The sequence below is a fragment of the Psittacula echo genome (genome assembly GCF_963264785.1).
Source record: "Psittacula echo genome assembly, chromosome: 3".
NCBI classification, from domain to species: Eukaryota; Metazoa; Chordata; class Aves; order Psittaciformes; family Psittacidae; genus Psittacula; species Psittacula echo.
Window position 1 is genome coordinate 111,597,134 of NC_137736.1, and position 14,027 is coordinate 111,611,160.

Sequence of the window (14,027 nt, forward strand, 5' to 3'; positions counted from 1 at the left end):
CATCAGTGAAGTCCTGATCCCAGCTAAAACATACTTTGAATTAAAACAGAACTAAGCAGATCTGCTGACCCCAGGAATGAAAATGAAAACTATTATCAACAGGACAAACCGCCACCCTTACACACCTGTCTGAGATCTCTCAAAGACTATTTGCACATCTTTGCTCTCAGATTTTCAGTTTTTATGCCCCAGAATATGTCTGACTTCAACAGGAAAACTCTTTGGTTTTGCAGGAGTCAAAGATGTTTAGGGATTCTTAGTATTGAAATCCTGGAATTCTGCTACTCACATGCATGTTGTTCTCTTTTTATCTGCTGAAGGATATGGTGCTGAAGGACAAGAAGCACCTTAAAGCTGCTTTAAGTGCTACGGTAGACAAAGCTGAGAAGCAGCATTATCCACTGGAGGGCAGTGAAAGGCTGGGGAATACTTCTGCCTAAATAACCCCAGTAACTAGAAAGATCCTGAGTTGCCCAAGGCTGAAAGAAAATGGTAGAATGGCCATAACTGGCAGAGTTTTGGTAGCAAAGGAGGCTACAGGAGTGACCTGAGTGGGAGAAGGTCATGGACTGCCCTCCATTCACAGCTGGTTCCAGCTGGCTTGGCAATCGACACCACCAACCCACCACGTGCCAAAACTTGAACTAACCAGATGTCGTGGTTTAAGCTCAGGCCGTAAATTAGAGCCACGAAGTCCACTTCCCCCCCCACCTTTCTTCCCTCTGCTTCTGGAGGGACGGGGAGGAGAATCAAAAGAATGCAACTCCCACGGGTTGAGATAAGAACAGTTTAATAACTAAGGTATAACACAAATCACTACTGCTACCACTTATAGTAATAATGATAAAGGAAATAACAAGGGAAGAGAATACGATACCGCTCGCCGGAAAAGAGAGCCCGACCGAAAAGAGGACGTGCCCTTCCGGGTAGCTCCCAGTTACATCCCCGGGCATGACGTGCTGTGGTATGGAATACCTCTTTGGCTAGTTTGGGTCAGGTGTCCTGTCCCTGCTTCCTCCCAGCTTCTCCTCCTCCCTGGCAGAGCATGAGGCTCACAAAGTCCTTGGTCAGTCTAAACATCGCTGTTATCAGCTTTGTTCCCAGGCCGAAAGTCAAAAACACAGTGCTGCAGCAGCTACTAAGAAGAAGAAAAAATGACTGCTGCTGCTGAACCCAGGACAGTATCCACCCCTTATTCCATACCATTCACGTCATGCTCAGATCCCACATTTTCAATATACCATCACTTTCATCTCAGTGCACTCTTATCTTAGTGCATGGACCAATCCCTATAAAGCTGCTGAGTCCATTCGGTCCATGATGGTGGGCTCCATCTCTTGTAACAGTCTTTCAGAGCAGGAGAGGCCCATTGCAAAGTCCACCCCTCGATCATGAGTCCATCTCTATGTTGCATCTCTGCCCTGATGGCCTGAAGTGTCATGGGCCCATCAGGCTCAAAATAATTCACCCTCCCCTGCAGCAGTCTCTGCAACTTGTTGTTGGGGACTCCATACAGCTGCCTTCCATCTCCGACGCTTCCAAAGCACTGGAGGGGCCCAGTGGATTAGATACTCGCCCATACTGTCCCACACACTGTGACACTCATGACTGTCCAGCCTTGGGGAAAACCTCTTGATCCCCCTGTATTGTCTAAACCCAGACAAGACCCAAACCTGACTCTGCTTAACTTTCGAGATCAGACAAAATGGTCGTGGGTAAAACACACTCTGTGTGTGTGCCAACATGCTGATCCCCATCACAATCAGCAGGCACGCCCCAAGGGTACCCAAAGGCCATTCAAAACCTCCAGAACTCTCAAATGATGCTGCTGTACTTGTCACTGGGGCTGTAGCTGCTGTGCTTGCTGGCTCTCTCACCACCAGCTCCACTTTTTCCGAGTCCAGATCTTCCTCCTCTGCCTTGCTGGGAAATGCTGCGTGGTCTCCTGCATCCTCCTGGGGATCGGGCTCACGAAGCTCGGCGGGCTGCTGCTGGGGAATGCTCTTGGCCGCCGCGGGGCTGGGCTTGGCCATGGAGCTCGGCTCCTCCGCCGCCTCCTTTCCCTCCTCGGCAGCCACCTCCTTCCCGGCCTCCGGCCCCGCTCCCGCTGCTGCTTGGTCCCCGGGGCCCCTCTCCCGGGCCGCTTCGGCCGCCGCCGGCTCCCGGGGCCGCTCCCCCTCAGCTCCCCGCAGCCTCACAAAGACGGAGGTGAGGACGAGGGCCAGGACGATGAAGAGCAGCGGGACGGCCAGGTACAAGTCCACGGCCACGTCCATCCCGCCCTGCGGCCGAAGCCCCCCCCGTATTACAAGCCATTACCATAAAATACAATGAAACAAGAACCTTAGCCCAAGGCCCACACTTGATAAACACTAACACAGCAAATACCGGCTCTAAGTAAGCTACAGCACACTGAAACTGTGACATCAAGAGAAACAACTTTGAGAGCCAATAAATCAGCATTGTGCCTCGGTCAGATCTGTTGTTATCTCAACCCTTCCTGCCCCATGTTGGGCGCCAAAAAGAACTGTCGTGGTTTAAGCCCAGGCCGTAAATCAGAGCCACGAAGTCCACTTCCCCCCCTACCTTTCTTCCCTCCGCTTCTGGAGGGATGGGGAGGAGAATCAAAAGAATGCAACTCCCACGGGTTGAGATAAGAACAGTTTAATAACTAAAGTATAACACAAATCACTACTGCTGCCACCAATAATAATAATGATAAGAGAAATAACAAGGGAAGAGAATATGATACCGCTCGCCGGAAAAGAGAGCCCGACCAAAAAGAGGACGTGCCCTTCCGGGTAGCTCCCAGTTACATCCCCAGGCATGACGTGCTATGGTATGGAATACCTCTTTGGCTAGTTTGGGTCAGGTGTCCTGTCCCTGCTTCCTCCCGGCTTCTCCTCCTCCCTGGCAGAGCATGAGGCTCACAAAGTCCTTGGTCAGTCTAAACATCTGTATTATCAGATCCGTTCCCAGGCCGAAAGTCAAAAACACAGTGCTGCAACAGCTACTAAGAAGGAGAAAAACTGACTACTGCTACTGAACCCAGGACACCAGACAAGCATATAGCACCTCTCTGAAAACACGTTTAACAAACAGTGGCTGCCAGGAGGAGACGTGTGAGGATACACATGACGGATGACACAGAGAAGAGGCAGGAGCAGATACACCCTGAGGGCACTGCAGGCCACGAAGAAATCCCAGTGGGAGCAGGCAGCAGTCTGGAGCAGCTGAAAAGGGTAAAAAATATGGAGTGACAAGAAACCACTACAAACGACACCAGTCTCCTGTGCTGCCTTGTGCCTTGCTGAAGGGGCTGAATTTAACACCCAGCAAAAGCAAGGGGAAGAAGGTGTCTGGATTGAAGTGGAGGTGTTTTCCCATGGCACTTAATTTTTACCTTGTTTCACAGTACCCCTGAATCAGTAGTTAAAAAAATACATGGTTGGTTATGTATAGGTATATGTAGTGGTTTAATACATTAAAAATCAGTGAAATCTCCAAACATGAGACATGGCAACTTGAGCAGCCTAGAAAAAGGAAGCATTCATCTTTCTTAAGATTATGCTCTATTTAGGAGCCAGACTGGCTGCAAATGTGTAATGTGGTGCAGACTGTGGACCTCTGAGCTAATACTGATTCTGGAATGGTTCCTAGCAAATTCAACCTTTTGAAGAAACAATAGAGAACAAATGTTAAGAGCAGCAAGCTGCTTCATATGAAAAGGGTTTGCATGCATCTCCTGCATATGGGTCTGGCTTTGCTCCTAAAGATATTTTCAATACATTTTCATCTCCTCCCTCGAAGGCCAGGCTCCTCTGAACTTCCGGGAACTCACACTCCCATCACTGCCCAGAGCCGGGGGCTGTAAACACAAGGCCAGCCACGCAGGGTACCACCCCATCACAGAGCGGTGCGCAGGCTGCACACGGAACCGCCCCCTCCTCAGACACTTAGCGGGAAGACAAAGTGCCCCCGAGAGCCCGAGTCAGGTCGGGCTGGCAGGACCAGGTGCACACAGACCTTCTGCCCTCTCACAACCACCGAGCAGCCAGGCCACCCGCACCCCTCGCCCCACAAGCACCCCTACTGTCCAGTCCTTCGTGGCCGACGCCATGACTCCAGCGGCGCATGCGCCAGCCGCTAGCGGGCTGCGGGGAGCGGAGGGCGGGCGGTGGGAGCGCCATTTTGGCGCCAGGGGGCGCCCGCCGCCGCGCTGAGGGGCGTTAGCGGACGCGGCTCGGTAAGGGGTTATGGGCCGGAGCTCTGAACACGCGTAATGAAGTTCAAATAAGAGCTTTTTAACAACAAACGCTTTGACACAAATTGTAGAAAAAGTCTGTATTTTACCTGCCAAAAATTATACCTTGCCTTAAAAGCATGTTGCGTTTAGCCCATTGTGTCTTATAGAACACACAGTGTTTATGTGGATGCATTAGTGATAATTAATCTTGGTAAGAAGTTGTGATGGTGTGTTGTGGTGGTGGTGTGCTATGCCAGAGATGTGTTCACATGTCTGTGATAGATGGCTTTTTAAGATGGAAAGAACACTTTGACAAAGTACTTTTTGCTGGGGCCCTGGTAAACACCTCGGTGCTGAGGAGGCTGTCAGTGGTTCTCAGGATCAGAGCCACAGACACGTTTAGAGATGGATCATTTTTATTCAAAAAAACCCACTTTCTCAAGAAATAAATTACAGTTGCTGTGGTTAAGATGCACTCTGTCCTCTCTGCAGTCTCCTGAAAGGATGGTATCCAACAGATAACCTACCCTAACAGAAACACCGTGATGAATATTACTTAGAACAAGCAGTTGTCCATATGAAACTATCAAACAGTTTGGAAGACAATTACCCAGCTGCTTTTTAAGAGGGTTATTTTCTGAGCACAGGCTCCTTTCTGGGAAGTGCTAGGCACGCACAGCTTGCCTCAGCATTGCAGGTCAGTCACCAGCTGTCTTTGAGCCAGACCTGAAGATAAAAGCTAGCTTACCTTGGTCAACACTTATTAAGCCTCATTAGATTTATCAACCATTTAGGTTTTCCTATTTCATTCAAGTAGACGCATTTGTGTCAAACATTTGTAGAGACATTTTTTGCTGTATCTTTTTTTGCCTGCATCCAGTAGTCACAGATAGCCAAAGCCAGCTGGCAAGCTCAGCTACGTGGTCCTTTGATTTAAATCGTTTTTCTCTCCAAGCATTGGTGATGATCCTCAAGTGTGACTAGCTCAAAGTTTGAGTTCAGAGGTATATGTAAAGTATATATTGTCAGCCACTCTGAATTATACCAGTCTAACTCAAATCAAAATCTGGCTTGTGATTTCCAAATAGCAGAATGCCTTGTTCTTTCTTTTGTTAACGTTCTGACTTGTAAGGAAATGGGAAAAGGTCTGACAGCCCAGGCAGGTCAAAATAGAATCATAGAATCATAGAATAGTTAGGGTTGGAAAGGACCTTAAGATCATCTAGTTCCAGCCCCCCTGCCATGGGCAGGGACACCCCAAAATACAAGTAAATACACATTTGACTACAAATTTAGAAAGTTATTTTTCTCAAGTATGCATTGTCCAAGATACTGTACTGTTCATAACTCCAGGAAGCACGACAATCTTTTCATAAAGCAGAAGTAATCAGAGCTATTTAAAAAAGTTTTAACTCACTGTTAATGCAATGTCGGTATCAGGAGAGTACCCCTTAGCATGCTGAGAATATTGAACAGCCATTGATTTGTAGACACTGATTATAGAATCAGAACATGTCTTGGAAGTGGTCATTGTAACCTAAGGTATCATGATGTGACTGCTGAAGTTGTGGCTGAAATCACTGTTCATTTGATAGGGTGGGTATTGGTGGCAAGGGGTTTAGTGGTATAAGTAGGCTGACTGGTAGTGGTGGACTAAGGGATACTGATGGGTCAAGTGGTTGTTGAGAGTGGAAGGTTCCTGAAAAATCTGCATGCCAAAGAGACATCACACAGAAAAAAAATGTAACCAAAAGAAACAGGACACACAACAAAAATTACAGTTTTCATAAAATAGTGACAATAGTGACTTTGTGATAACATCATGCAAGTGATTCCAGTGTATCCGTCTAGCTATTCTTTTTCTTCTTTCATAGATGTAATAGTAAGTAATTTTCCTGCATGGGATATTGCATTTATCATACCCCAAAAAAATGACAAAGCAAGAATCACCGTACTCTCTTACATGGTTATTTACTCTTGGATAACTTTTCACCTGTGTGTTTCCTGTGGGAAAACCTAATTTGTAGTTCTAGGACTGAAGGCCAGCTAAGGAAAAGTTGTTAAAAAAACCCAACCAAAACCCAGCCAACAAACCCAAATAAAATTCTCGTCAATGTTATAAGTTGCAAGTCTTTGGAATAAGACTAGCACATTTCATAGATTTATTGCTACCTTACACTGTTATAAATTAGATAAGATTTTGAAACATAGAAAGCACTTTACCATGAAACAGCTACTCTTTCAGTTAAGAACCTATTTTATTTTTGTAAACAAAACTCCAAGAATAATTCCTCTATCATTAACTTATTTTTCAACATAACACTGATTTTACTAAGGTTGCATGTATATTAAGGCTCTCAAATAAAGAGAGAATAATGATCCTGTGATCAGTCTCAGTCCAAATGGAATCACATACATGAAGTTAGTGGGTACTTAACATTTTCCTAACCTGGAAAATAAGCCTTGCAAGTGCCTGGAAGATTAATATTTTCTTACACTCATGTTGACAAAAAAACCCCAACCCCAAACCCCAAACAAACAAACAAACTTAACATAGCTTATTTTGTGTTAAATTATGTTAATTTATGAGAACAACCAAACATTTTCCTTTTGAATGTATATTAATCTGTAGATTCAAAATGTGCTCCAATATCTTTTCCCATGGTTAAAGTTCAGCTAAAGAAATGCTATGTTAAAGGTGCAGTTTACATCATTTACTCATTAGTGAAATGTCTTGCCAAGATTAAAACAGAGGGTGGAATGCTGTTCCACAGGTCTGGTTGACACCTAACCTCTTTAACTTTTATTCTGCTTTTGCAAAACATTTTCTTCTCTCTCCTCACTTAAAGAAAATGTTTAGGAACTGCTCAGAGTAAAAGTTCTAAGACCTAAACTTCAACATGGATAAAAGAACAGACATATTAAGCCCCCCCCAATCTTTAAATCCGTAACCAAAATAGAATGCTCTTGAGAAAAGGTAATTATTTTTCAAAGAAGGAATTGATATGAAACATGATCATGTTATTTAACTAAAATTTTTTCAAGCAGGAAATTTTAATGAAATGGCTTTTGTATATGTAGGAATTTTAGGAAAAAGAATTTAAAGCAGTTTACCTCTGCATTATTTGTATAACCTTATAGTATCTGTTTTCTACAGTATCTTTTCATGTGTGGAATAGTTTTATTTTACACTATTTGAATATCTGGTATTATTTGTGTTTTCTTGATACTGACAAAAACTAAAATGAAGAAAAAATAATTTGATCTCAGTTCTACATCAGACTTGATACTCAATTTCTGCTTTTCTTGTGTAACACCTAATGTGCTTGTACAGAAAGCTTTTCCTCCAAGTATGGTTTAAAATGTCATAAGGCATGTTTTAATTTTGAGAGTAATGATGTCCTTCATAGGAGTAAGTAACACTTCTTTCAATACACATATGAACAGCAAAAAGAATGAAGAAACTAGATAAGTAAGACAACGTAGGACTTCAGAAAGGAACTGGCAGAAACCATGCTTCTGAGATGTTAAATGTTAAAACTACCATAATCACCCTGCATCACCACCTTAACAAGCATTATTACTGTGATCAAGTTTGGGCTCTCCAGTACAAGAAAGAAAATGGCATACAGGAGAGCGTCCAGTGGAGGCCACCAACATGGTCGGGGGGTTGCAGCATATAACATTCAAGGAGAAGCTGAGAGAACCTGGAGAAGAGAAGGCTGAGGGGGATCTTCTTGCAGCCTTCATGTTCCTCATGGGAGAATGTAGAGATGACAGAGCCTCACTTTTCTTGGAGGCATGCAGCAACAGGACAAAGGCTAGCAATGACGATCTGCACAAACTGTCCAGATATAAGGATTATTTTTCTTTGGTTTTTTTCACCATGAGGGTACTTAAACACTGAAACAGGGACCCAGAGAGTTCTGGAATCCTCAGCCTTGGAGATATTCAAGCTTAACAGGACATGACCCTGAACAACCTCTTCTAGCTGATCCTGTTTTAAGTCGGGGAGTAGGCTAAATGTCCTCCAGAGATAGAATCACAGAATCACAGAATGGTTTGGGTTCGAAAGGACATTAAGATCATCTAGTTCCAACCTTGCTTCCACCAGACACCACACCCGATTGCTGAACGCCCTGTCCAACCTGCTTCTAGACTTCTGTGAATATTTTTTGATTAACCCTAAGCAGCAATCTGAAAGGAATGTTCATTAGGGTGGAACAGTTGGAGAATTACATCCATGTGCTTACCTTGTTACAGTTAGGACATTAATGTGGAAACTAAATAAAATTTAGAGCATATTTAATATTTGTAGTATGACTGGAGACTACAGAGACTCACAGTGTGATTACTGGAAATGTAACAATTTAGCTGGGTTCTTATGAATATAAACCCCACAAATCCTACAGAGAACATTTCAGGCTAGACTAATTGTTTAAAAGGAACCTGTTGTGCCTTAAATACATGCAATATAGAGATATGGGATTTGATACTTGAAAACAAGAATATGGCAGGAGTGAAAGAACTAGCTTTTCTTCACTTCTCTCAGATATGTCCATTTACCTGTGCATCACAGACTGTACAGCTGCATGATACACTACCTCACATCCAGTCTTTCACTGATGATGTAAAATGTGCTGGTGCAAGCTCTTTCAGAAAAACACTTTCTCAATTCCCTATCTTAATGGTACCTCATTGATGCAGCCCAAGTCTGCAACACGCAAAACCAGTTGGATGAACTGGTTGTGTGTTAGACTAAATCATCTTCAAATTATACTTGTTGACCTAATAAAACAATTTCTTCTGCATGGAAACCACATTTTGTTTGTAGTAGACCATCACAATGCTGCCTTGGATGTTCTTACCTATATCTCTCTTGTCAGGGCATGAGGAAAAAGTGATAGTGCTAGTAAGGTGTAAAAATAACCACGGAAGGACTGTCTCAGCTCTTCTGCTAGGTTGGGGTGGAGTGGAGACAGAGGTCTCGTCTGCTTGTAAAATACTATCTTACCCTTAAGCCTGGTTTTGGCTTTCTCTTCTCAGTCCTAGTCTGTATCCAGGTGGCAGGATTTAAAGGAAAGCCACACAATGCAAAGTCTGGCATTCACGCATGTACAGGAGAGATCAATCATGGATTCTGGCCTTCACCACACTGGGTTTAGCGTCTAACATTATGACAATAACCCATCACAGATAAGCAGGTAATCTGAAATGAGTACTACAGAAACAATGCTGTCTTAGTTAAGAAAAATATCAGAATGGCAAGTTTTGCAATTAAGTATACACTTGTTGTGTTTTTCCTGTAATATCATGGCTGAGTGCAGTGTCACAGGGTATTTTGATAAAAAAATAGGATCAATGTAGTAAATGGACTACTTTATTAGTGATTTTCTTTTAAAGACTGTATTTCTTCATCTGGTTATATTAAAATTAGGGTGGGAGCACAGGTAAAATCTGCTTCCCCAAGAAGAACCCAGTCCTCTCAGATTGGATCTACATCAGAGCTGCTCTTTTCCCCCCAGCCCCTGACCTGGTGTGCCTCTGCTGTTGCACTGGAACTGGAAGTCTTCCCTTTGACAGGAATCTCATTCTGAGAGCTAAGTCAATAAACCACAGATCTTATGTAAGAACTCCTCCCAAATCCCAAAATGTTTCCTGGTAGCTGAGCCAGCTTTATGAGCTCCCTGCAGTATTAGATGAGTGGAGGAGAAGGGGCTGGCCCACACAGCCAGAAGTAGAATGCTTAGCACAGTGGTTCACCCCAGAAGAGAGAAGCCAGTCAGTCCCCTGGAGCGTATTACTCTCAAAACCCCAGAGCAGGGCAGAGATCCCATGCTGAAGGCGTGAGCTGAGTGGTGCACACAACACACACTGGATTACCAGACTCCAGGCCTACAATGCAGACCAGAATAACCATTATGTGTGCTTTGCCCAGTCTGATGGAAATGCAGCCAAGGGCACCCCATGATCCACACCAAATTTGTATTTCCAGGAGTTTCTCCATGGAAAACAAAACACAAAGTCTTCCCAAACTTTGAGAATATTCACTTGGCTATAATTCCTAAATAATAATGGAAAGCTTCCAGATAGGGTTGTACCCCAGTCTGTATGGAGAAAACTCTAGGCAATTTGCTGGGTCTTTTTAAGTATTATTTTCGTAAGTCATCAGAGTGATCAACTGAAAAAAAACAAACCGAAAACAGAACTATTCTGTTCAGTCCAAAGAACAGAAGATGCCTGTTGAAGAGGTTGTGTTTTAGGCTGCAGCTGCACAGTCAGAGATGTTAAGTGTTATTCTATGAAACCACTGGGAGAACATGATTCTTTTAAGAGAAGGAAATCTGTCATAAGGTTGAAGAACAGTTTCCTTCATTTCAGGGACAGAGAGTCTGGGGAAAAAAAAAGTCATGCTGTCAGCATGTGTTAAGTAGATTGAAACTTTGATGGTCCTTGGGCTTTATTATGTCTGCTTTTCTGAGACATAGCTCAAGGTTTGAAGCTGTAATCTCCAGTTTTACCATTAGCTCTATCAGTATCATTTATGTTGGTCTCAGCGCTGGAAGACTAAAGATTTGAGGGAGCTGTGTTTGGACTGGGTGAGAAGACAGCGTTGTTTGAGATTTTACTAGCTATTACTGAAATGAGCACCCACATCAGTTACTGAGGCCTCAGGGGGCACTACGCTTGCAAAAAACCCCCATTTTTTTGGCTGGGTACAGTTCCAGTCAGGGGGTCACATCTCAGTTGAGGGTGGTGTGCAAAACCTGGATTAATGAAGCATAAAGACTTGTGTAACCTCATACTGGTTGCCTTCAAAATGCCACCCTTTGTCTTACCTTTTCCGTTGGGTCTAGGGATTTTCAATGACAACTGAGTACCGAAGTTCAATTCTTGATATTTTTTCATAATATTCTCCACATATTGAAATTCCACTCCCTCCTTATTCCGTCGCTTTTGCTTAGTTAATACCTTTTTTGATATTGTGATACAGAAATGCATCCTGCTTCACATTTCCTTGGCAGAGACAGCAGACCCACCCTTGCACCACAGGAGATGGCAGTGCAGCCATAGGGCATGTTTTTGCACTGAGTAGCTTACCATGATGTTTCTTGGATTCATTTGTTGTGGCTCATTTTAGAGAGTGTTAGAATACTTTAATTTTAAAATTGTGACTTCCTTCCTTTCTATACATACAGGACAGGAAAGTGTCTTTTGGCTATCAGGGTTAATGCCCAACTGCCAGGTGGTTATTTTCTTGTTTCTGCTACTCTTGTGCATTTTTGACAGCAGTTCTGTCCCATCTCAGTGTTCTTTGCTAGACTAACAAACCAAGCTTTTATGGTGCATACAGACCCTTTTGCATCTTTCTGCTCGTTTTCATTGAAAAACCACCACATACACAATATTCCAGAAAAATTCTCCCAGGACTTTGTACAGTCTACCACATCTCTGTCTTGGTTCCAGCTGATGCATCCTAGGGTTACATTTGCACTTTGTGCAGCTATTAGGCCTTTTCAGATCATGGCCATTCTGGGAACAAGTAGTATTTATTTCCCCTAGTTCCTAAACATTTCCAAATGATGATTTTATGCCACAAATCTCTGTTACTGGTTTCCCCATATGTTGCATTGTGTTCTATAGTGATAAATTTAATCTCAGTCCCAAGGCTGCCCAGTTCTTCGAAATAATTTTCAAACATTTTTAATGGCTTTTAACTAGGAAAAGTAAAAAGAAACTAATGAAGCACAGGTGAAAAACTACCTTAGTCATTGTTTTATTGTTCCAGTTGTTCATCCTAATTTCCCTCATTAGTTTGACCTTTGCTTTCTTCTTTTATTTTTCTGTGAGAAAAGTGGGCATGTTGGAGAGGTGGTATAAGATGATGAAAAATCAAAATTGTGAAACTGCAATTGTTGAATTAAAACCAAACAAGCAAACACAAGAAAAAAACAAACAAAATTTTATTTCATAATAAACCAGGAGCTTTTATTAAAGAAATTCTATTGGAAAAATCCTTATACTGATATTTTCCAAGAATAAAGGAAAAATCACTCTATTATTCTATACTCTGTAGCGTACAGTCTCTCTATATACTCTATTATCACTCTACAGAATGCATTACATTAAACAAAACAGATTTATTTAGAGACAGTAATTCTTGTATGTAGCATGGATAAAGAAATAGAAACAAAACCCCAACACTGGAGTAAATCGTAGTCTGACCATGAAGGACCTCTAGTGGTATAAATACTTCCAATTAAAAAAAAACCAACCCCCCTAAAATTATGCTTACTCATCATTTTACAAGCAGTCCCTTCTGCAGCTTTAGATTTTAAATTCAGTTTGTATGATACTTTTTGTCTTTTCTTCTGTTGATAAGGTAAATGTAGAAAATACAGTTTTGTTACAGCAATACACAGTAGTGTGCCTAGGCATAAGTATCATTGTGCTTTCAGTTCCCTGTAACTTAAAGCAGATACTGTCAACTTAAAAAATATGTTCTGTGTTTTCACTTATCATTGTTATCTGCTTTTATCGCCTACTCAAACTTGCAATTTTCAGGATGAGCAGTCTGATAGGACACACTGAAATAAAACTGTTTAATAAAAAGGAGCTGAAAGCAGCTGAGGATATGAGAGCGGTGTCCCTATCTCACTTGTTATGGCTGTGCTAATTCTTTATTCAGCTAATTCTTTCAATTCACCTCAAAAGTAATCTTTTTGGAAAAGCAGCAAAAAAGCTCTGCCATTACTTTCAGGTTATCCTTCAACCATGATAGAAGATAACCAGCTATAAGGAATATTTGGATTATTAGTTCCTTTCAGTCACACTTCAAAATAGTTTGATATTTTACATACAAATTTAGAATGGAAAGATTTCATTCTTAAATAATTCTACAAAGGTATTGCTAATAGTTCTTCGTCAACATTTTTTCTGAGTCAAAGAAAAGGCCTACTAGTCTAGAGGCCCAGTAAGCATTTAAGTACATCCTGTGTGCAGATAAACTGTGGCTGCTCCAAGGGATTTCACTCATCCTGGAAAGGACACCATAAACCATGTTACAGTGGAACCAGTTGCTTTTGTAGAGCACCAGTAACTGAGTTTCTATCTATGACAGAGAATGCACAGCCTTAGGTGAACATACTCCTGAGTTTCCACTGATGAGCTAGCGAGGCAAAATCCAGAAACACACGGCCATGGGCACACCTGAGGTGAACCATGATTCACAGTAAAAGCAGGAGCCTGGAAGAGGAGTAGCTGAACACAAAAGTCATGTTTAGATGTCTCAGATATCTCTGCATTCGTGGCCATGTTGTCCACAGCCATAAAAATTTCTTGAGACAGCAAAGTTTATCATCTGAGATGACCTTAGTCCCCAAAGTCTAACAGAGGGCGCTGTTAAAAGTTGTTGCTGTTGTTTTTGTGTTTGTTTTTTTTTTAACCACCTTCTTCTTCCTTTTTTTTTTTTTTTTTTTTTTAGTTAAATTAGAAGGCCATCCCTGCCTGTTTTAACTTGTATTATTTTGTTTCATATTTTTGCAGTAGACAGCTACTGCCCTGGGACTGCAGTTCCGCAGCTGAGTAGCTCCAGGGTAAAGCCCCAGCCTGGCAGTGGCTTTCTGGTGTGAGGCTCCTGTAGCCGATCTGTAGTGAGGAATTCCAAGAGCTGAGCTTAAATGGAGACAAAAAGCATCATAAACATGATTTTTCATCTTTTAAGAATTGGCAGCCATGATTCCCCCTCCATCTCTGGAGAATCAGCGGCAGACTGCAGATA